The 23,986-nt window shown below is 47.0% G+C and overlaps 1 long non-coding RNA gene across 1 annotated transcript in view; it reads left to right on the plus strand.

Annotated features, from left to right (window-relative positions):
* Window positions 1–23,583, plus strand: part of LOC137143186 (uncharacterized) — a 112,593-nt gene extending 89,010 nt beyond the window's left edge. The window contains exons 3-4 of the long non-coding RNA XR_010917119.1: window positions 16,253–16,372; window positions 23,436–23,583. This is a non-coding gene — a long non-coding RNA (uncharacterized lncRNA). The remainder of the gene's footprint in view (window positions 1–16,252; window positions 16,373–23,435) is intronic.
* The last annotated feature ends 403 nt before the right edge of the window (window positions 23,584–23,986 follow it).

Raw genomic sequence — 23,986 nt, forward strand, 5'->3', positions numbered from 1 at the left:
TCCCTCCCTGCTTCAAAGGGGCATTTGAGAGACAGCTGGATGTGATGGGGATGGGGCAGCAATGGCAGCACCTGCAGTCTGGATCGCAGGTGGTGACGTGGCCACAACCTTCAGTCACCCTGACCCTGACCCATGGCCTGTGTGGGGCAGACTCTGCAGGAACAAACGGCAGCCTTCTTCATCAGAGGGGCCAGAGATGGGCAGGAGGCATAAACAATGGCACACTGGATCAGAGACAGGGGCTGGAGGCTGCTCCAGAGAGGGACTTCTCTGTTCCTACCCCACGCAGCAGTAGCAGTGTGTGCCGCTGAGACGGTGGAGGGGGAAACTCTTCCTTCACTCCCCAGCCCTGGCCCCTGCTGGATCCTGGACAATGTGTTATTTGCAGGGTTTCTTTAGTGCCCCAGGTAGCAAGGTGACGCCCCTGGCAACCCACTTCCAGGTGAACCCCCTGCACGAATGTCCCTGCCAGTCGGAACAGCATGTGCAGCATGAGGGTAAGTTCCCTACACGCCTCCGGTTGCCCCAGGAGTGATGAGCCACCTCAAGGGGTGACAGGGCCTTCCCTCAGCCTTTCCCTCTCTGCTTAGCCTGCTGCCCAGGGACTCGCGGCCGCAGGGTAGGGTGACATTGGGAGCGGTTAAAAGATGGGGTGAGGTCTTTCAAAGACCAGACGAATGTCCCAGGAGCTTGAGGGAGTGAGGTGAAATCAGTGGTGCACCATGGGTCTCTGGCCTGCCCAGGCCTCACGCACTCTCCCACCCCCTGTGCAGGGCAGGAGAGGTCCCCGGCTCCCACAAGACGGCGCTGCCCCCCAGTTGCCCGGGGGGGGGGCTGTACCTGCAGGGGGGAGAGGGGAACACACCACCATCTCCACACTTACCCACTGCACAGTGCTTTCCTCTCCTGCTCCAGCCCTGCAGCCCGACGCCGACTCGGACCGGGTGGCCTCACCCCCTGGCCTGGGAAGACGGGTGCATTGGGCCGGCCCTTCACAATGCGCAGCAGGGGCAGGGGGTGCAGGAGGCTCCCATCAGAGGCTGTATGATCACATACATTCTTCTACCATTCTGTTCTTTGCATGGGGATAGACGCCGGCAGGGAGGCAGAAACGAACAGCCAAACAGCATTTTCAAAGGACAGGACTTCCTTGTCGTTACTACATTAATCTGTGAAATTAGAAATAAAATGGGAAACAAAACAAAGTTACTGGGGGTGACATCCTGGCTCTGTTGATGTCAATGGCAAAACTCTCCGGGACTTCAGCAGGGCCAGGATTTTAGCCTGCCAGATACTAGCACTTAGCTAGGTCTTTGTGACCAGCAAAGCCATAACAGGTTACACTGATTAGAACTAGATTAGATGTGAAGTGAGACAAGGGCTCTGCAGCCATAGCGGGTTACACTGTGGGTGGAAGAGAGGGTCTCCTTTTCATTCCACTTCCTTCGCTGTACCTGGTCTGGTCAAAGGAGTCATCTTCCCTGGGCCGCGACCTCGCCACCTTTCGGGTGAACTGATGGACCTAATGTGGAACCAAAATCTGAAGCATGGAGCAATATTTTCCACGCTCAGGGCCAATAGTTTGAGGGCGTTGGTTCTGATCAGAAAGTCACAACTGAATCATCTTTTGTGGATTATTTCATTTTCTCGGTCGGCAAATTCTGTGTGTTTGAGCTAAAGATGTTGAACTGCCAGACGTTATGTGAACAGGGAAATAATCTTTAAAAGGCTCCAATCTTCTCTAGCATGTTGAGCTCCCTGTAGAATGGTCTGTGACAATGAGAAGGTGTTGCTGTTGCGAAAAGGAGTAAAGCGAGGCTTTTCGAGGTGAGAGAACACTGCATCTGCTACGTTTTAATCACAGCGCCTTGATAGCATGGGGTTGGAGCTGAGTGGCAGGAGGCCAGCTGCAGACAAGAACTGCCTCTTGGCTTCCCTTTTTGGTCAGCCTTTTAGAGCCAATTTAAACTCCACTCACTCTCTCCTTTGTCTAACACGTGTTTGTCTTGATCTCTTTCATCGTCTCTTAGGGTCTAATTGTGCCACTCTTTACTCACATGGAGTGGCCCTTTATGAGTTGTCTTGCAGCCATCAAGGGAGCTACTCTCAGCCTGAAATACAACTCAAACGGGCTCTTAATATGAGGTGTGACTTCATTTTTATGGGTTGGTGTAAATATTGCAATTCTTACTGCACTTCTGTTAAAGCATGCTGTAGCCTGAGATATTTTTGATTGTTGCTCACACGCACACACCATGCTTAGGACCAGTTTATCCAAAGAGCAAAGCAAATACTTTTCCGAAAAGGTGATTTTCAATGGGCTGCAGGTTTCAGTGTTGGCATAGAAGCTGACTGGGCAGAGCTGGTGGTTTCTAGCAGCTGGGCAGGCTAGGAGACGGGTTTTGGATTTGTGGTGTATAGACATTAGCTAAAAGCTTCTGCTGAAATCATCAGTGGTGAAATAATTAACAGTAGCGATGTTTAAAGGTGGTCTGGTAAGTTACATGGTAAGCACATGGAGTGCTCTACACCTTACAGACTGTTTTAGGCTATTTACAGACTCAGATAATCGGTTGCACTTGGTTCAGATTTCCAAGTTTTTCTTCACAGTCCTTGGGCCAGAGAGAGATTTTTCCCTTGGATTCAGGGGAGCGCAGTTGTGTTGTATGAGGAGGGGTTGGAAGCCAGTCTCATGGCCAGAGAACTGAAGGGCTTTGGATTTAGCCCCAACTGGGATTTCTAGAGGAAACGCGGTATCTGCCAACAAGTGGCCAGGACCATATGTGTCTAATTAGTAGGGACCCCATCCAAAAACTGGACTGGACTGTGTGAGCCCTGCTGGTTAGTGCTGCTGAGATCCAACATGGGACCTTGGTGGACCGTAAATGGTAGGCAGAGGAGCTAATGCTTGTTCCCTGCATGGACAGGCAAATTATATTGTCATGACTCCTTCTCTGTTAAACTTTTAATGCTTCCTGTGCTGCTAGCAGCAGTCCTGTTAGATGAGCCAAGAGGGAGACCCCTTCCCCCCAAGCAGATCTAGTAGAAGCTCTGTAAACTTTGGACCAGATCCTCAGGGGTATTTAGGGGATCAATGGGAGTGAGGTACCTAAATAAATACCTTTGAGAATCTCGGCCTTTGCTGCCTTTACAATGTCTCCATTCGCCTATCGAGCACTGAGTGGATGCCTCTGCAATGGCAATGATCATGTGCAATTCATGCTTCTGTAACTTCTGTTATACATCACGTGAGATTTCTGTTCTCTATTTGTGGAAAAACAGATGATGTAGTCTCATCATATGGTGATGACACTCTTTCCATTCCCCTAGACTAGTATATCTAGTGTCTCCTCTTTAACATCCTCTAACGTCAGCCATTTTCAAATCAGCAAGTCTGGATATTTGCATCCAAAGAGTTTTGAAAGAGCTGGCTGAGGTGCTGTCTGGACCGTTAATGTTGATTTTAAATAAGTCCTGGTGCTTTGGGGAAGTTCTAAAAGATCGGAAAGAAGCAAATGTTATGTCAATATGTTAAATGGGATGACTTGGGTTGTTATAGGTCCTATCAGCCTGACATCAATCCCAGGCAAGATAATACAGCAGCTAAATTGGGACTCAATTAACCAAAAACAAATGGAGGGTAATGTAATTAATTCAGATCATGGATTTATGAAAAATAGATCCTATCTAACTTTTTTTTTTTTTTTTTTTTACGAGATTACAGTTTGGTTGGTAAAGGTAACGTTGACATAATAGACAGACTTCTGTCAGGCATCTGACTTGATACAACATGACATTTTGATTAAAAAAGACTAGAGCAATATAAAATTTATATGGCACATGTTAAAAGATTAGAAACTGGGTAACTGATAGTTCTTAAAACATAATTGTGTCATCATTGAGTTGGTGTGTTTCCAGTGTGGTCCTGCAGGTATCGGTTCTTGGCCCTACGCTATTTAACATTTTTATAAATGACCTGGAAGAAAACATAAAATCATCCCTGATCAAGTTTGTAGACGACACAAAAATTGAGGGCGTGGTAAGTGATGAAGAGGACAGGTCACCGATTCAAAGTGATCTGGATTGTGGGGTAAACTGAGTGCAAATGAACAATGTGCTTTAATATAGCTAAATGTAAATGCATAAATCTGGGAACAAAGAATGTCAGACGCACGCTTGCAGGATGGGGGACTCTATCCAGGGAAGTAGGGACTCTGAAAAAGACTTGAGGGTCATGGTGAATAATCAGCTGAACGTGAGCGCCCAGTGTGAAGTTGTGGCCAAACTGGCTAATGCAATCCTGGTATGTATAAACAGGAGAATCTCAAGAAGCAGCGGAGAGGTTATTTTACCTTTCTATTTGGCACTGGTGTGACCGCTGCTGGAATGCTGTCTCCAGTCCTGGTGGCCACGATTGAAGAAAGATGTTGATAAATTGGAGAGGGTTCAGAGAAGAGCCAAGAGAAGGATTAACGGATTAGAAAACACACCTTATTATAGTGACAGACTCAGTCAATCTATTTTGCTTGAGAATGTTAAGGGATGATGATTACAGCCTAGAACAGGGGTCCACAACCTTTCGGACGTGATGTGCCAAGTCTTTCTTCCTCCCTTCCCCTCCCATTCCTCTCCCACGTGACATGGGCACAGCGCCCTGGTCAGGAGCCACTCCCAGCCCCAAGCAGCGCCTGTGTGGCAGCCGCTCCCCCCTTCCAGCCCTGCCCCTTCCCCACTGCCCCTCTCCCACATGATGTGGGCCCAGCGTGAGTGTGAGTGCCTCTCAAAATCATCTCCCGTGCCACGTTTGGCACACACGTGTGCCACAGGTTGCCGACCCCTGGTCTAGACGTATCTATGCAGGGAACATATATTTAATAATGGGCCCTTCAATGGAGCCGAGAAAGGTACAACATGATCCAATGGCTGGAAGTTGAAGCTAGATAAATTCAGACAGGAATCAAGGTGTAAAATGTTTAATGGTGAGAGTATTTCACCAGTGGAACAATTTACCAAGGGTCGTGGTGGATTCGCCATCCCTGACCATTTTTAAATCAAGCTTTGGATGTTTTTTTCTAAAAGCTCTGCTTTGGGAAAGTCTTCTGGCCAGTGCTACATGGGAGCTCAGGTAGATGATGACAATCGTTCCTTCAGGCCTTGGAATCTATGAATCTATTATTTTAGTTTGTTTATTTATGACCTAACCTTCTTAGATTGAGAAAAAAGTGAAGTTCTTAAAACCACTCTGTAATGGCTTGAACTCACTAACTATGGGCTGCAGAAAATGTTCATGCAAGATTAGAGCTGGACTAAGTATCCCAAAGTCATTCAGACTGGAATTCATCGGCCCAGAGTCCACCCCTGTTACTCATGCTGACTTGTCTATTATCGTGAGAGTTGTCTCACTGAAATCAGCGGGGCTGCTTAGAGGCACAGATGCTATAGAGTGAGGGAGAGTGACCGAAGGAGGCTTTGTAGAGGTGCCCATGGTTTTTATCATTATTAGGGTAGCCCTTACTGCATAGAAAAGGTAAATACACTGTTGGAGAAGGGGAGACTTTGAGAGGGTCCATTAATTTTCTAATTTGGATGTGAAAGGGAGGAAAAAAAAATCTTATTCCAGGTTCTGGCTTGCTCCATAGCAAATTGTACCAATTATATGGAGATAATTGTACCAATTATCAAACCAAACATGTTTTTCAGGAACTGAAAAACTGCAAAATTTCAGCTAAAAATCATAATGTTTGGGGAGGTTGGCCAAAAATCTCCAGTTTTCAGTTGCTGTAAACTGCAAAATTTTTCTGTTTTCACATTCTAGAGGAAAAAACTATAAATTGAAAACCGACATTTCCCGCTGAAGTATCCATTTGGACAAAAATCCGATGTTCCACTGGAACACATTTTGATAGACAATTTTTGACCAGATCTAATATTTCCCCCCTTTTACAAGGCCTAGCACTGTTGGTAAATTACATCCTGATTCCTGGTCATCAGCACCTAACTACAATAATTCTTATCCACACAAAATCTCTGCGGTATCTCTAGAATCTGCAAGTCAAGCTGGACACATAACACATTTTGTTGCGACATGAAAACAAAACTAAGTTAATAGATATTTTTAGGTTTTAATAGTTTAAAAGAAAATGAGTATTTAAACATTAAAAGGACAAATCTGAGTCACAAAAAATGTCATAACAACTGCACATCCAGTTGTAGCTTTGGGCACTGTCTAAAGAGCATCCTACTTAGCCTGATCTTTCTGCTGAGTGAGATCAAACTGTTTGTACTCTCTGAGAGCTGGGACTCTGAAGTGGCTATTAAGATCTGCATAAGCTGAATACATTTTAAGTGCTCCTGCCCTGAACCACAAGCCATCTTTTTGAGATGAACCATGTGTCCCGCTGACTGAAAATTATAGGGATCCCCTTCGTATCCACTGGAGAAATGTTGCATTATATTATTTCAGTGACTGCAACGTTGAGCCAGCTACAAGGTAGGCAGAATACTTTTAACAGAGTACAAAGCTAGGTGTCCTTTGGCTGATTGCCCGAGGAGTTCTGGTTAGCATCAGCGAGTCGGCTGTATCCTAACTTGACCTGTTTCACAACATTTTACAACACAGTGGGGCGTGTCGGCAGCAGTCTGTGTTATTGCAGCCAGGATGAGCCAGGGCCTGGAAATGGACTTTCAGGCCGTGTGTGTGAAAACACAGGAGGAAAGAGAACTTCTCTGCTGTGTTAGGTCAGAGAAGAGAGCCACTATGGGTCTTTGTGTGGGGATGTCAGGTGGTCAGGAGGTGGCAAGGAGCCCCTTGTTAGCCGTGCCCCCATTGATCAGCCCATGAACGGTAGTGGAGCACCCCTTGTTGTCCTGTGCTAGCCAGGTGCTTGTGGAAGACTTTTACTGCATTCTTGCACACAGAGAAACTCCAAACGAGCCCAGCTGAGGGAGTTTGTTTTGGAGCAACTAAAAATGTTTCCTTGCCGCAGTGCCGAAAAAGACGCTTCCGGAAAGGGTTTGAAAGGGGCTGCAAAATCAAAACAAGCTGAGCAGTGCAAATCTTCTGTTCAGCCAGCAGGCCAGCCCATCGGGGCAGCAGTTTCTCTACATGAGAGCCTGCAGACGAGCACTTGTTTTTGTACCCTGTGCACCACATTCAGCCATGCTGTGTGCAGGTGCAACCCTGCCTGGAGTCCGTGAATAGGCATTCAGGGAATAAAGACAGAAACCTGACTGTGACCCCAGCTCTATCCTGTAGCGTTGGTTATCCAGGCCTTGGGAGATGCCCATTTGCTGAGATTTCTACCAACATAGTGGTAGCTCTGTCACGCAGAGGTCTATCAGAGACGCGGGGTCTGAATCACCAACGCTTACCGGGACGCTGTGTGTTAGAAAGTCAATGCACATGCGATCTCCGGCTGATGGAGGGCGGTTTCCTGCCCTGAACTGTCAGGAATTACTGGCTGAAGCTATAAGAGCAGCCAGGATTCCCTCATGGCCTAGATCATCCAGGAACACCCCTGACAGGACAAAGTGTAGCTGGAGAGTATCCATTTTGGCACCCGGGTTCTCAGTAAGCAGTATGCAACACAGCTCCACCCTGTCTCCAGGGGAGGAATGGCTCCCATTGCAAGGAGGTGGGCTGTGGAAGTGGGGTGTTCTTGGACATGCAGCATGGCTGGCAGCTAAGAACACTCAAACCTCCAGCCTGATGCAACCACTGATACAGGTGCTCTGGTAGCTCCTACGTGTCCTGCGTGGGACCAGGGCTGCATGGGGCCAGGCTCTGTGTAAACATCAGGCCCAAGTGCTATCCGCCTATGTGGGCGAGCAGGTTGTGCAAGGAGCCTCCCTGCACGTGGAAGCTCACAGAAGCAGTCCTGATGAGCAGGAATGGCTCAGCCTCTCCTTGCTTAGCGTCCAGAAAGGGGCTCTGTGCAAACCACGCCATCCCTGTCCGGAAGAGCATGCAAGCAGAGCCAACAATTAGTGTGTGAACGAGTGGGGGAAGGCACAGTCATTGCTGATGCCCTTTGGCAGAGGAGACTCTCGACCCTAGTTCCAGCATTCACCAGTCACCAGCCAATCGCACTTGGGAAGAGAATTCTGCAGGTCGCCTCCTTGTGCCAGGGTAACTTTGGGCACCTGGAATATCTCACGCTGGGGATCTTGCCTGTGTACCGCCATGGTTGGCTGTGAAGCAACCTACTCAACTTCCATTTCCTGGGCCTCAGAAGCAGCTGTAAACCTCAGTCTCAGCAGGGCTCTTCTCTGTTTGGTCTCAAATCCTAGTGTGTTCTTGTAACAGGGCTGTTTGCAATGAAGCAGGCGTGTTCCCAGGCTTGCTTGTGCCTGACCCTACACCGCTTCACAAAGGGAGGGTGGAGATGGTGGAAGAAGGCGCACTCCCAGTTCTTGTGCCTCCCAAGGGCCCTGGATCCTCCTGCTCCGGCCATGGCTCTCTGTGGGAAAGGGCTGCTGGCTGATGGGTACTCCTCGGCACTCCAGGAATGGGGTAGGTTGTGCCATTTAGGACCCCCCCTCCCGCTGGGATTTCAGCTGCTACGAAGCCCCTCTGCACCCCATCAGCTGAGCCAGGTGGTGTCTCTGCAGCCACTGGGAGTCTCTGAATTGTGCAAAGCTGGAAACGAAGATTCATCACTAGAATTCAGGGCCTACTTCCCCACGGCTGATGGTTAAACCAAGGCCAAACCAAAAATCTGGATGATACTTTGTGTAACTTGATATGTTTTCTCCCTTTCCTGTAGTGCATGATGTCCAATTCCACTGTGCTCTGATCTGTGGTCTGTTTATAGAGCTGTTTTATTTTGGGTTTTTTGCTTGTTTTACTTACTGTACGTTAAATGTATCCTGCCAAGCCTGTGGTCAGTGTCTTCTCTTATTAAAGCCAGTGGAGGGTGGACAACAAGCAGTGTACTGGTATGTCCTATACCAGTGGTTCTCAGCCTTTCCAGTTGACTGTACCCCTTTCAGGAGTCTGAATTCAGCCCCAGGTGGTGGGGCCTGGGCTTCGCCCTGGGGATTAAGCCATGACTGAAGCATGTAACTTAGCTTCACAGGGTCCTGGGTTATTTCCCTGCTTGCCACCCCTTAACACTGGCCCTGCACTTGCGACCCACCGAAATCCATCCCGTGACCCCCTTGGGAGTCACAATCCTCAGTGAGAGAAACAGTGAAACAGTACATAGTGCAGTGTGAACATGTCATTGTCTATATGAAATTTTAGTTTGTGCTGATTTCGCTAGTGCTTTTTATGTGGCCTGTTGTAAAACTAGGCAAATACCTAGAGGAGTTGACCTACCCCCTGAAAGAATCCCTGCTTGAGAATCACTGTCCTATGTAGCTATGGGGCTGGCAGTATGGAAAGGGCCTGTGTTGGGTTAAGGAACGAGGCACTGGCAATGAAAATGTGCTCAGACTGCAAATGGTCGTGACGCATTGGAAAACTGCCCTTCTCAATGACCTCCAACGTTTGTGTAAATATTTGCCCTGTGAAAAAAGAAAGGAGTCACATGTGTGAGTGTCTGAGTGTAAAGTCTACTTCCGTGCTCCAGAGGAGGGAAATGTCCACTCTTGGTGCCCATTTCGCTGATCATTGGGTCCCATCAATCTACCAAGGAGAAGGCCAAGTCCCAGGCTATTAATGGAGCCAGCAGAAGTCCAGAGGGAAACGTAGTCCCGAACCAGCACAAGAAGCTGTCACAGACAGATCTGAGCTGGTGCTCTGATCTCCCAAGGACGGGGCTGGGTGAGGAGTAGGGCAATGCACTCAGCCGTGGGAGAAGGGGTCACTTTGCATCTGCAGCTCTCTTGGAAGTGCTCTCTGAGAAAGGGGATGAGGACACAGAGCCTTTGAAGGAAGGGATAGTAAAACGGGGTGGACCAGGGAACTCTTGTTGCTTGAAAAGGGGCTCAGCAACCACTGAGGGCAGGGAGCAGTAATCCAGGGACTTCCCCTGGGCTTTCTGGGGAGTTTCAGATTGACTCTGTCTGAGAGCAGCTCACTGCTTATGGTGATGTATTGCTTTATACAGAGTACTGCAAGGTACAGAGTACTGCCACAAAGTGAACTAAGCTAGCTAAGGAGTGACTATCGAGTCAAAAACAATAAGAAGAAAAGATTTACTATAGCAGAGCAGGCTTTATCCTTCTAGACTCTCAGTGCTGTGTACACACCGGAGAGGAAAGTGGGAAAAGAAACCGAATCTGTTCAGATAACATTGAAAGCTCTGTGGGGCAGGGGCTGTCATTTATTATATGTCTGTACAGCACCTGCAGAATGGGGCCAGATCTGGTTGTGAAGCTGCTGCGCTATAAATGGTAAATACAAATAATCCTATGATCGTGGACTGGATGGGGACGTGGAGGAAGGTCAGAATGAGATTTTGTTGTCAGAGCTTGGACAGCGAGCGCTGTTGTTAGTGGGCATGAAGTCATGTGGTCCTCTTGCAAGCCGCTCTGCAGCGTGTGTCCAAGTCACCTCTAGCGGGAATGAATTCCACAGGGTAGTTCTGCTATGGGTGAAGCATTTCCTTTATACTGCTCTGGTTTTTACTGCTCTTTTATTTCATCCATTTGCATATTTTTCATATTTGGGGACAGCACAAAAAAGGAATAAACTGATCAATTGTCATTCTGTCCTTTACCCTTTGGAATCCCTTCATCATGTCTTTCTCCAGTTCTCCTTTTTATGGCAAATAATCCTCACTTTTGTCATCTCTTCTCATATACACATTTCCCAACAAACTTCTGCTTATTCTTGTTGCCCTTTGCTTGGCTATTTCAATGTTAGCAACAGCTTTCTTACCATGAGGTAATCAAATCTGTACGCATTGGTCCAGATAAGTGAGGGGATGTCTTCAAAGTACATGTCATTATCATAGTTGATGTATTATATTTTACCTTTTTCTCCCTGTAACAGAGTGCTGGGCAGTAATCCCTTAGCCAGCCCTCTGTCACGCCAGCCCCAATTGAGAGAGCCCCATTGGAGCTGGCTGGGAAGCCTTGCATCTGATTGGGGGAAGGGAAAGAGCTATGTGCTTGATTAACCAGGGGCTATAAACAGACCCAGCTGAGGGAATTAGAAGGAAGGAGAAGCTAGAGAGTGGTAGGGGAGTAGAGGCTCTACCTGCCTGGCTGCAAAGGCTCCTGAGACAGCGAACCAAACTGTATGTGTTAAGAAGGTGGTGGGACTGCGCACTGTAAATAAACTGCACTGGATTGCTGGACAAGAGGGTCTTGGAGTCATTCGTGACAGAGAGGGTGGCCGAAGTGGAGGGGTGGCGACGGAGAACCCTTACCTCCCCTAATGCACTTCAGCATTGCATTTGCTTTATTAACTGCTGAAATCTGTCCACAAGGACTCTGAAGTCTTTTTCCAAAAAAGCTTTGAACTTGCAGGATCCATCTGGAATAGGAAATCCGGACTCCAGTATTTTAGCCAATATGTTTCACCTTATATTTATCCAAGTTAAATATCCCTTGCTACTCTCCATTACCCTAGTGTCCCCAGATCCACTCATGATGGACCGCCAGAAATGGAGGCGCCCCATATTAGAAGTCATTTTAGAAGGTCTTTCTTTGTATTTGTTTTATTGGGAAGCACTGATCTATTTTTGCAGCTAGATACAACATAAAGCAAATGCTTTATATTGTTGACAATTACTGTCCTTCTCTGGTTGGCACTAGTTAGACCTGGCCTAGAGCGTTATGACTGCTGCTCTGCAATAGACCTGGAAAAGAGTCCAGAAATGGAGATTGTCACCAAAACATAGAAGAAGTGGCAAAGCAAAAGTCGTGCAGGAAGATTTTGGCTAGATGCTCCCTCTGGCTTTCTAACAGCGCAAGGGCCAATCACTCAATCTTCTCACTCAGGGAAAAGCCCCGTGTGCGGAGTTTCCTGGATGGTGCAGATTTGGCGACGTTGGGTGTATGACACATCCATCCCTGCCCCATGACAGCCCTTAGCATTGGAGAGACAAGGTGGGTGCGGTAATGTCTTTCATTGGGCCAACATCCCACTGACAGAAGTTGGTCCAATAAAAGACAGTATCTCACCCACCTTGTCTCTCTAATATCTGGGGACCAAGACCTGACAACGACTTAGCCCTGGATGCATTTCGGGGGTGCGGCTCTGGAGGAAGGTGGCATGGAGATAGAGCACCGCTGGGCTATTCTCAGCTGCCACTATAGCTCCTAAGAGCCACTGCCAGTGGAACAAAAGGCTGCTCTAGCCCATCCAGTGGCTAGCAGCTCCCCACCCGCTCTGAGCACTGGAAATGAGAACTGGGCCCGAAGAGCTCACCAGATTAAGTCCAGACAAAAGAATACTGAGAGGAGACTCAGTCACTGCCTATCAATCCATAAGGGGCTGTTACTGAGAGAACAGGGACCAGTTAGTCTTATTGTCAACAAAGGCAGAGCAAGGAGGAATAAATGAACCTAAAATTCAACAGCAAACTTTTCAGAGAGCGATATGGGGAAACCCTTGTCGTCTGTAGGTTAACGAGTGGAACGGAAGAAGCTGCACGAGGAGGCTGTGAATTTGGCAGGCACCATCAATCAGGGATGGCGTCAGGATCACAAATCAGTCATGGCCCAATGCAGGGCGATGGAGCCAGCAGAGCCTCCTCTCGGCGCTGGTGATACCATGCCTGAAAGACTGTGTCTGCCTTGCATAGTAGAACTCTGGCAAATGACAGTTCAGGACTTGGAGGCCACGGTTCCCAAGACACATTGTTACTTGCCTTCTTTTCCAACAGTGCCTGTGTGAATGGGCTCTCAGAGATTTTACACCTCCAAAGTTTTCCTACAAAGCAATTTAGGACAGGGGCATGGCATTTTGTATATAAATGAAAGTAGTGGGTAGCTACTTAAAATTGGCTTGCACAGTTGCCTTGAAACACACAATCACCATAACATGTTAATGTAAAAAAGGGGAATTAAAAATATCCCTGAATGAAAGTACAAGCTATGCTGTATTTGCTTTGCTCCACAAATCCAGTTATAATGAAACGGTCGTTCACTATCGTTTTCCACCATGCAACTTGTTAAATAGGAACATTTTGATTTAATAAAACAGGTGAATATCCACAGCAGGGTGTAGTGGGAAATGAGAAACCCACTGACAATGTGAAGTTTCCTTAAAGGGTTTGTCAGATGCCAATTTTAACTTATGGTCTCTGATGGCACATTTTTAATACTGCTGCTTCCTGTTGTGCTGTTTTATTGTCCACTGCCAAGTTCTGCCTGTGAATACAAAAGCAAACGTTAGCACATAATTGGGGGGAATCAATGCACACTGGAAGAGAAATGTCTTGGAACCTTCTTCCCCCGATCACAACCACATTGCCTCCACAACTGCCATTGCCATCGCAAACACAAGCCAAGTGATACTGCATCTAGAGCACACTTAAACACCAAATGGGGCTACTCCGAGCGTCCTCTTTGCTGATTCTGAGTAATGGAAGGGCTGGCTATCACTCGTAATTACATAGTAATGCAGGAGTTAAATGCTAGTGGGGAAAAAATTAGAACATCTTGAGTTTGTTTGCAAGTAATCTTGCAATGCTGGGATCTTTTTAATCCTCAACAAATGTTGTCCCCTTGACAACATATGTGGTAAAAAGTTATGATTGTATGTGGAAAGAAAGTTTAGAAAGGGCTTACTTTTTCCATAACTAAACACATTGTTATCCTCCAAATTGTAATCTTATCATATTTAAGTTGTTCCACATAAGTAGACCTATGTATATTTTCAGTAGTTTCAGCTGAAACCTGTTAAGAACAGATGTGCATATGATTCCATTGCAATGATCCCTTCAAATGTATTTTTCCATGAACAAACATTATTATCTGCTCCTTAGGGGTAAAGAGAAGAAGAAAGGAACAGAGTCTTCATTAAGGGGAATATTAAATCGGGTTTGTTACAAGCCGGGTTTATAAATAATTTTCAAACAGTCCTTTGAGCACATGAAGCATTTTGGACACAAAAGGTCTCTCTCTAGCAGAAATATCTGAGGCCTGGACAGGATTCGGGATACCTGACTCTGCCTCGCGGGTGGCAAAACATTCCAGTTTGATGCTTCGCGACCCTCCAGTCTAGAACTGTGGGGCCGGTTGTTCAAATCAGGTGACAAGCTGGCGGAAGCCTCCATTGGATTGTACCAAAGAGGAAGGGCTCTTGGTCCACCTCAGCTCTCCTGCTTTTCCCCAGGTCTCACTAACAATAGGTCACAGGGTGTGCCAGGGCAGGAGAGTCTTCCAAAATGAGTCACAGAGAAAGTAAACCCAAAGAAAGAGTGGAGAGTGTCTGTCATACTAGCAGGGGTTTCTTCAGCCCAATACTGGGAAGTTCTTGCCTCTGGGTCCTTCAGGACTCCAGACTTTGGAGTAAGGCCATATCTGACGTCCCCCCTCTCTCAACTAAGAGCAGCTAGTAATGCTGACAGACCAGCACTGTTCAGAACAGAAAGCTACGTAAGAGATGGGAGCCCAGATCATTTAAGGCATTTTGTTCAACTAACTCAGTGGTGTAATGGACTCAGGGGTAACATTAGGGGTTACCCCAATAGGACTTAGGGGTAACATTTTCAAAGGCTCCTAAGTCACTCCTAACTGACTTAGGAGCCTTTAAAAATGTTATCCCTACGTTCTATTTTCACTTTTGAAAATAGGTCTTAGGTCCTATGGGCAAATGTACAAAGGTATCTAGGCCCCAAAAGATGCAGAGAGTGGGATTTCCAAACACCCTTGAGTGAGTTAGGCGCCCAGCTCCCCACGGAGGCATTTGAGGGGTTTAGGCTGATGGCGCTCAGTGGCCCCCACAGTTGTGGGGATGTCACACCCTTGGAATTCTTTCCGGACTCTTTGGCTGTTATGATGAACGTGAGGCTAAGGCAGCGAGTTACACAGCTGCCCTCCTCACCGTGTCGCGCTCACTCGAGCGAGTTGGGCAGTTGGAAATTAAGCCCTTGTCATGGACTGACCGCTTTGTCTCATTCGTTTTGGGACCACTTCTCCCTGTGGGGTTGAGGGCCTGGTTTTGATGGGCTGCTCTCAAAGGCGAATGCCCTCCGGGGTCAGCACATTCCTGTCGCAAGGTGTTTGTACTGAAGCCAGCCAGCTGCGACAGTCAGGTCAATTGTCCTTGTAGCTGCAATGGCCAAAAGTTTCTCTGAGGTGAAAATGAGCAGTGAAAACTTGCAGAAATCTTGTCCTCTCAAAGGCTACTGGAACCAAGAGTGTCCAAAAGGCTCCGAGGAAACTTACTGGGCAAAGCTTTCCTTAAAAGAAGCTGGCACTCTTCCCCCTTGTGAGGCAGTCTGCTCTGCTAAGGGCTTAGTGGGATTTTGCACGTCTCTCTTTAGCCTTCGATAGGGTAGCCCTTGGACTCTCCTGGGTGGCTTTGCCTCAGAGGTCACCTTGGTTCACAGATGACCTGCAGTAAATGAAGCTGGTGCTGCTAGCCAGCTTGAGTGATTGATTGTTTTATTTGCATATTTAATTAATTAAAAACTTCATTTTTAAAATGTAATGAAGCTGCTGCAGGATCTCTGGGAAGGAGCTGAATCCAGGGAGGCTGCTGGAGAACTGAGGTCTGGAATGGCAAACAGTACATAGGCCCTTGTGCTATACCTGCCTACCTGCAGGTCACACTGCCACTCCGCCTATAACAGGTGTCTTTAGGGAGCCAGACTCTGGCATCCTAAAAACACCAACCAAATTTCTAATTTATATTTCCATTTTTACCATGCTGATTCATTAGGAGGAACAAGGCACAGCTGGTTGCCTCATCTTAAAATGGGAATAATGATACTCACTCTCCTTTGCAGAGTGTAGCCATTCAAGCAAAGAAAAGTAGCTTTAGTCGCCATGATATTGGAGTCATCTGACCAGGACTCACAAGACCTGAGTTCTAATCCTGGCTCTGCCACTGACTTGCTGGGTGGATTTGGGCAAATCTCTTCCTCTCTATATCTCTGTTTCCCTTCCCGCCCTGTGCCTGTCTTGTTGATTTAGATTATGAATTCTTCAGAGGAGGGATGGTCTCTCACTATATGTTTGCACAGAGTCTATCAAGATGAGACCCTGATCTTGGATGAGACCTCTACGTGCTATTAGAATACTGATCTAACATCTAGATTCCACTCTACAGAGTCATAGTATCTGGCCCCTTTAAAAATGAAGACATGATTCAAAACCAGATTTTCACTCCAGATCTTTTCTTTTTCAGCTTGTCCAGATGACACACAGCCGCTCTGCGTTCTGTTGCATCATACAGTACAAACCATGGGCTTACCAGCACAAGTGATTACTTTTCCACTGTCTGTGCACAGCTGAGATGTCAGAAGAGGTATGTGTCTAAAAATATCACAGTGCGATGAATGTACAAAGAGCTGGGCTAGAGACCATCTTAGCTGTTTTCCTTGTTTAAAAATACAATTGGGCCAGATTCTCAGCTGCTGGAAGTCTGAGTGTGTCAAATAAATTACCTTTTTCTTTTTATCATATGTACAGTGCTATATTCTGCAGGCATGGTTTTAAATTAGGAAACAGCTCTGAAAAACAGAATATGGGTTTTTGTTTTAGATGTATTCAGCTGTACGAAACCATTTTCCTTGCCCAGATTTATGAGAGATCCATAAACAGTTCCTATCCCTCTCCCCTGCATGGTAGGGAGATAAAACTGTGCCGGGCCCATGTGTGGAGGGAGAGCGGATATTATCTGCCTGTGAGATAATGTAGCTACGATGCTGACGCACAGAGAATGAGATCATAAACATCCCTGGGGCCTGATCTTGGGAATTTTGTCTCCCAAAGTGCTAATTGACTTCAACTCAAATGGAATTTGGGTTGCATGAGCAATACAGACTATGCAAGCTGGGATGTGGCTAGATCAAACCCGGGGAGTGGTGGTGGGCATATTGCGTCAATCCTAAACTATTCCTGCCCTTTGGGAATTTCCCCTACTCTTAAGGAGAGCATGAGGCTGTAGGAGTGGCTGCACTGAGGCTGTATTGCCTGGAAGGAAAGTGTATGTACCACTCAAGCTCCTGGGCAAAGCCCTTCTAACATAGAGTAAAGAACTTGAATTCAGGCCCAAGCTGGTCTATTCCCTGGAACGTTGTAGTCTGGAAGTAGCTAGTTTGAGCTGCAGCTCACTGGAAAAGGCAGATAGAAAATCGATTTAATTGTATTGGAGGGGAGCAAACATTTGCATTACAGATCAGCAGTAAAACTAGTTCTCAGAGGGTAAAAAATGGATTGCAGGTATGATATGAAACTCCTTTAATACCCCAAAGAGACAGGGACCCCTATTGAATTAAAAAATGCATCAAAATCTATTTCTCCTTTTTTAAATCCTTTTTTTCCTGCAGGACCCTCCTGTAATAAAATACCTGCTATAGCAAAATGTATCATTCAGGCAGCACGTTTCCTAACGGATTCTGTAGTCACCAATTGGCTCATTCATTTCTGTGGTATTCGATGCAGATCACTGCACAATGACAATTGTTTCATCAAGCTGCTTGTATCTAAATGTGTATTGCAATCAGAGGTAGGCACCTGGGCTCTAGAGAATCATTAAATGTTCTTCATGATAGCATCCTATCCTTCCCCACCCAGTCTTCTAGCTCTCCATGCAGACTTTAAAGTGGGGCTTCTTGAAGTGCATGCAATCCTCTCTTAAAAGCTGTGCACTGACTACCCATTTATTTTTGAACTCTGAGGTACCTGATGTTTTGATTAAATTGGTGGTTTGTGCTTTACAATCTTATCGTGTGTGTGTGTGTGTGTGTTGATTCTTACAAAAGAGAGGATGCCTGTGGCTTGATGCAAATGAGCATTAAAGGTCCTTTATCAGAAAAGAGCAAGTTAACAGAGCTTGGCTGCAAAGAGAAGAGTAGAGAGTTAGAGGAGGCATTGGGGGGGATGATAAGGCGGAGGGTTGAGAGAGCTCCAGACCCCATGTGCTGCAGTTAGACTTTCTGGTTTGTGGTGTTTGTTTTTGTGATGGTTTTTTTATACTGTTTCTTTTAGGGCAAACTAGGGTTCTTCCCCCTCCCCCGTAGAAGTAAAAATTGTTTTTTAAATGTGGTTTTCCTTGAATTGTATTTTAAAAAATATTGCTCTCCTCTGATGCCTTATAATGTCCCTGAGGGATTTGTATACACTCTGGGTAGTTGTAGGGAATTTGACAAAAACCAATTACCAGCTGGTTGCTTAGGTGGGGGATTTATGGAAAGGCTGAGACTCTCACCGCTGTCTCTGATGAATGGGAATGGGACACCCAAAGCTCCTAAGCAGCTTTGACAACCCCGATTCAGAGCACAAACGAATGTAAACAATGTCAAAAGGCTCCCAAATGCCAGGAAGTTCAGAGTCAGGGTTAGGGCGACTGAATGTCACATGTCTTCTCCTTCCTAAGCGGGATTGAATTTCCTTTCTGTGTCAGGCCGTTAATGAATCAGAATCAACATTCAATAAAACCTTCTTGAGTTGAACTGCTGCTGCAGGGGATTGCCAAAGCGGCCAGACGTGGCTCTTCATTTGCCTTGGATGTGGCTCAGCCCCATCGCTCAACTGTTTACATTTCATGGCCCTGTGCACAACAGCAAGTGTGCCCCGCTGCAGCAGCTGCGGTGCCTGCCCCGCGCCTGTGTGCACCTGGGGTTTGTAGGAGCAAGGTCACTGAGCAGAGACCAGGGCACGGTGCAGCTAGCTAGTGTGATGAGCCAGATCCTCAAATCCGTTCCCTTCAGTGCAGCTGTGCTGATTTACATCAACTGGAGATCTGCTCTACTCATTTCAGGGGAAGCTATGCGGATTGACACCAGCTGAGGATATGACCCGTCTGTGTACAGCGTATCTTCCTTTCCCTCCCTGCCCTCTGTTGTTCTTGTAATAACTGGAAACGTCTCCTGTTGCTGCTGACTTTCTGCCCCAACGCTCGCCGTGCTGAAGGAGCTCGGCCGGGAGCTGTGCTCCCTTTCAGAGGCTGGCAGGCTGCGTCCCTTCTTGGCTACGTTTCCAAAACTGTGTAGCTAGTGGCAGCATGCTGGAAACAGCCCTGGAAAGCTGCTGGGCTGCCTGCCACTTTGGATGCCATACAGCTGATCCGCTGTGTTCTTGTGGATGGCTGAGGGCCAGGCTAGGCATTTCCATGGGCACCCCCTTCCAATAATGCCACTCAGAAAGGGCTCTGGAGGGGACGGGTGGGCCTGTGACTGGGGCGCTGGCCAAGGAACCCGGAGACCTGGCTCCAGTTCTCTGCTCTGGGTGGGCCTTGGGAAGCCACTCAGGGCTAGATTCCCAAAGGGAACGTCTACAAAGGGTCTGTCTACACTACAGAGGCTTTGCTGGTACAGTTGTGCTGGCAGAGCCTGCTGGGGAGGGGGAAGCTGGCATAGCGGCACCACCTCCCTGAATGACGTCAGCTGTGCCAAGAGGAGTGCTTGCTGGGTTGCGTCTACACGGGCCGGGAGGAGGTCTGCTGGCATAGCTATGTTGGTGGGGGGTGGGGTACACTTCTGAGCAGCGTGGTAATGCCAGCAAAGCTTTGTGGCATGAGCTAAGCGTCAGGCTCAGCGGTGCCAGCTGCCCGCTGGAATCCTTGTCTCCCCTGTCCAGCCCAGACTCCCTGAATGATGTCTGGGGAGAGGCAGACCCCTGAGAACAGGCTCCACGCTGAGCAGGGAGCCGCCTAAGCAAGATGGTGGGGGGAGGGTATGCTGAGGCGTGGGGTCGCTAATCGGCCCTGGCCTGTACTTGGGATTCACAGCCATCTCATTCCTGAGATGTAGCATGTACTTTTCCATTGGGTTATTTTGGTGCTAATAAGGCTCAGTTGGGTTCTAGACCACAGCAAGATTAGGACACTCCCTCATTTCTGATGTGGCAGTGCAATGCTATGGAAAAGGTAGAAGTTGCTGCATTGTTGTTATATTCGTCTCTGAAAGAGAAAATCCCCCAGCTTCTCGCTGGTGGGTGCCCAGTGCTGACAATGCAATGCACTACTGCCTCTCCCTCCCCCTCCCCCTCGGGCAGGGCCCAACCCAGCAGGTATGCTGCCTTCTAAATTGGGTCTTGCACAAAAGACAGGCAGGGAAAGCACAGCGTTTGAGCATCCCACCAGGGCTGAGGCATGAGCTGGGCGCTAGGTATCAGGACTGACTCCACCAGCAGACATTTAGGTGCCAAGGGGAGTTTACCAGTGGGATCTTAGGCACCTAGGGAATTTAGGCCAGCATATGGAGGGAAATGATCATTCCCCTCTATTCGGCATTGGTGAGGCTGCATTTGGAGTATTGTGTCCAGTTTTGGGCCCCCTGCTACAGAAAGGATGTGAACAAATTGGAGAGAGTCTAGCAGAGGGCAACGAAAATGATTAGGGGGCTGGAGCACAGGACTTATGAGGAGAGACTGAGGGAACTAGGCTTGTTTAGTCTGCAGAAGAGAAGAATGAGGGGGGATTTGATAGCAGCCTTTAACTACCTGAAGGGGGTTCCAGGGAGGATGGAGCTAGACTGTTTTCAGTGGCAGTAGATGACAGAACAAGGAGCAATGGTCTCAAGTTGCAGTGGGGGAGGTCTAGATTGGATATTAGGAGAAGCTTTTTCACTAGGGGGGTGGTGAAGCACTGGAATGGGTTACCTGGGGGGGGGGGGGGGTGGAATCTCCATCCTTAGCGGCTTTTAAGGCCCAGCTTGACAAAGCTCTGGCTGGGATGATTTAGTTGGGGTTGGTCCTGCTTTGAGCAGGGGGTTGGACTAGATGACCTCCTGGGGTCCCTTCCAACCCTCATCTTCTATGATTCTAGGCACCTACAGGGCTAGGTAGAAGCTGAGTGGGGGTTAGATGCCTAAATCCCTTTGTGCATCTAGTCCTTTCTCTCTCTGTGCCTCAGCTCCCCTTCTATGAAATGGGGTAATAGCCCTGTCTTGCCTCACGGGGTCCCTGAAAGTAAATACAGGGAGGAGTTGGGTGGTGCTCAGACACTGCCACCGTGGGAGACATAGAAGTAAGGGTGTGTTGGGCATGTGACGTTTGCAGGCTCTTAAGGCAGGCTTTTTTTGCACTCTCTGGCTTTGTGCACGTAATGAGAACCCCCTGGGAACTGCTCAGTTGGGGAAGGTGGCTTGATACTGACTAGGGAGCAGATGTGGAGCTGAGCCCCTGCCCAGTAAGTCTGCTCCAGTAGCACAGCATGGTACCAAAGCCAGTTTTCCTAACTGGAGGAGGAATGCTTGTGAGAGGAAACCCTGAGTGGCATACACTGCTGTCCCTGCTCCTACACCACCTCCCCATGGCCCTAGTGACCTAGGAAAAGGGGGTTGGCCGGGACATCCATATTCTCTGGTGATCCCTGCCTGCCAGTGCTGCCCCTCAGAGCCACTGGCAGAGAGCCTAAAATAGAGCATCCCTGAGGCTGCTTTAATTGATGGTCAGGGACCAGCCGAGGAGTGTGGCAGAATTGGGGAAGTGAGAATGGACGGTATCTACCTTTGCACCCTTCTCCTCTGAGCTGCACCAAGCATAGATTGCAAACCCAGAAGGGACCATCTAGTCTGACCTCCCAAAACTGCTCAAAATAATTCCTGGAGCAGAGCTTTTCATAAAACATCCAATCTTGGTTTAAAAATTGCCAGTGATGGAGAATCCGTCACGACCCTTGGTAAATTGTTCCAATGGGTAGCTACTGTCACTGTTAAAAACGTACACCTTTTTTCCAGTCTGAGTCTGTCTAACTTCAACTTCCAGCCTTTGGATTGTGATAGACCTTTCTCTGCTAAGTTGAAGACCCCATTATTAAATAAGTTCCCCCATGTTTGTATTATACATTGTAATCAAGCCTCCCCTTAACTTTCTCCTTCTTAAGCTAAATAGATTGAACTCCTTGAGTCTATCACTATAAAGCATGTTTTCCAGTCTTTTAATCATTCTTATGGCTCTTCTCTGAACCCTTTCCAGTTTACCAACAACCTGCACATCAGAACTGGACTTAGTGTCAAAAGCAGTGGTCAAACCAGTGCCAAATACAAGAGGTAAAATAACCTCTCTTCTCCTACTTGAATTTCCCCCATATATACACCCCAGGATCGCATTAGCCCTTTTGACCACAGCATCCTACGGGGAGCTCATGTTCAGCTGATTCTCCACTAACACCCCCAAATCTTTTTCAGAGTCACGGCTCCCCAGGATAGTCTCCCATCCTGTAAGTGTGGCCGCCATTCTTAGTTCCCAGATGTATACATTGATATTGAGCCGTATTAAAACCCCTATTGTTCACTTGCGCTCCTGTCCTCTTCATCACTTACCACTCCCCAATTTTTGCATCATCTGCAAACTTTATCAGTGATATTTTTTTGTTTTCTTTCAGGTCATTAATAAAAATGTTAAATAGCTTAGGGCCAAGAACCAATCCTAGCAGTACCCCACTGGAAATCACCCATTCTACAATATTTCCCTGTTTGCAAGTACAATCAGTTAGCCAGCTTTTAACCCACTTAATGTGTGCCCTGTTAATTTTATATTCTAGTTTTTAAATCAAAATGTCATGTGGTATCAAGTCAAACACCTGACAGAAGTCTATTACATCAACACTATTCCCTTTATCAACCAAATTTGTAATCTCATTAATAAAAAGATATTAAGTTAGTTTGACAGGATTGATTTTCCATAAACCCTTGTTGATTGGAATTAGTTATATTACCCTCCTTTAATTCTTTATTAATTGAGTCCCAAATTTGCCGCTCCATTATCTTGCCTCGGATCAATGTCAGACTGACAGGCCTATAATTACCCGGCTCATCCGTTTGGCACGACATTAGTTTTCTTCCAGTCTTTTGGAATTTCCCTAGTGTTCTGAGACTTATTGAATATTAACATTAACTAACGGTCCAGCAAGCTCCGCAGCCTGCTCTTTTAAAACTCAGCCACAGCTCAGGGTCTGGGGCAGTATGACTTTCTCTCTCTGCTTTCACGTGCGTATCTATAGCATACCATGCACGCGAGCATGTGCGCACACATACATAGAGTATTACTCTCTTCTCTTCACTCAGCAGTTCATTATTCATCCAATAAAAAAGCTTCCAGTGTCATGTTGCTGCAGTCCTGGGTAGTTATAATAGAGTCGGTAGTGCCTGCCAAATTGTAGATCAGCCAGTATTTTCTTGACAGCTCATTAAGCGTAATTCTTGTTTGCTGGAGCCACAACTCAGGTTTATGCGTCTCCTTTCAGAAAAAAATAAAACCCTGCTGCCTGTACCCACACTTAACAGTGTGTTTTGTGTCAGTAATGTAACTCCGAACAATGTCAATTAAATCCCATGCCAAAAAAAGCAGGGAGGGAGGGGGAGCATTGCGAACAATCTGCAAAAGTTCTTTGGCTTCTAGTGTGTCGTTTTCTTCCCTCCCAGCAATACCATCCCAGATGTAGCAGAGTCGCAGGAAACACGACATGAGTGCGTTCTGGATGGCTTGTCATTGTTCAATGTGCCAAAGGGATAAATGTTCATCTAATCTCAGCAATGGGTCCCTGTGTAACTGTGCTTCACCTCCTGGAAGCAGTGTTCAGGAACCCAAAATAAAACACTTTTTATTATTATTGTTATTTATTATTCAAACAAAACCAAATTCAGGAAGTTTTGTTTTCCCAAAGCTGATGCTGCAGGTTGGGGTCAGAAGCTGGAACAAATGACATCTAGGTCTGATGTGCTGAATTAACCTGGGTAATAATGTGATGATGAGATATTGCCTAATTTTTATTTAAAGGTATTTAGGCACCGAAAGGGGTAGAGTGGTGTCCATCTATATCTTTAGGCATCTAAATACCTTTAATAAACTGGCCCAGACTAAAATGATTAAATATGGTAACTCAGTGGAAAAGTATACTTTCTTCTTCGAGTGCTTGCTCATGTCCATGCCATTGTAGGTGTGTGCGCGCCTTCGTGCACGGTTCCCAGAACTT

The sequence above is a fragment of the Emydura macquarii genome, unplaced genomic scaffold (genome assembly GCF_026122565.2).
Source record: "Emydura macquarii macquarii isolate MOO-44397 ecotype Brisbane River unplaced genomic scaffold, CSIRO-AGI_Emac_v2 contig_3305, whole genome shotgun sequence".
NCBI lineage: Eukaryota > Metazoa > Chordata > Testudines > Chelidae > Emydura > Emydura macquarii.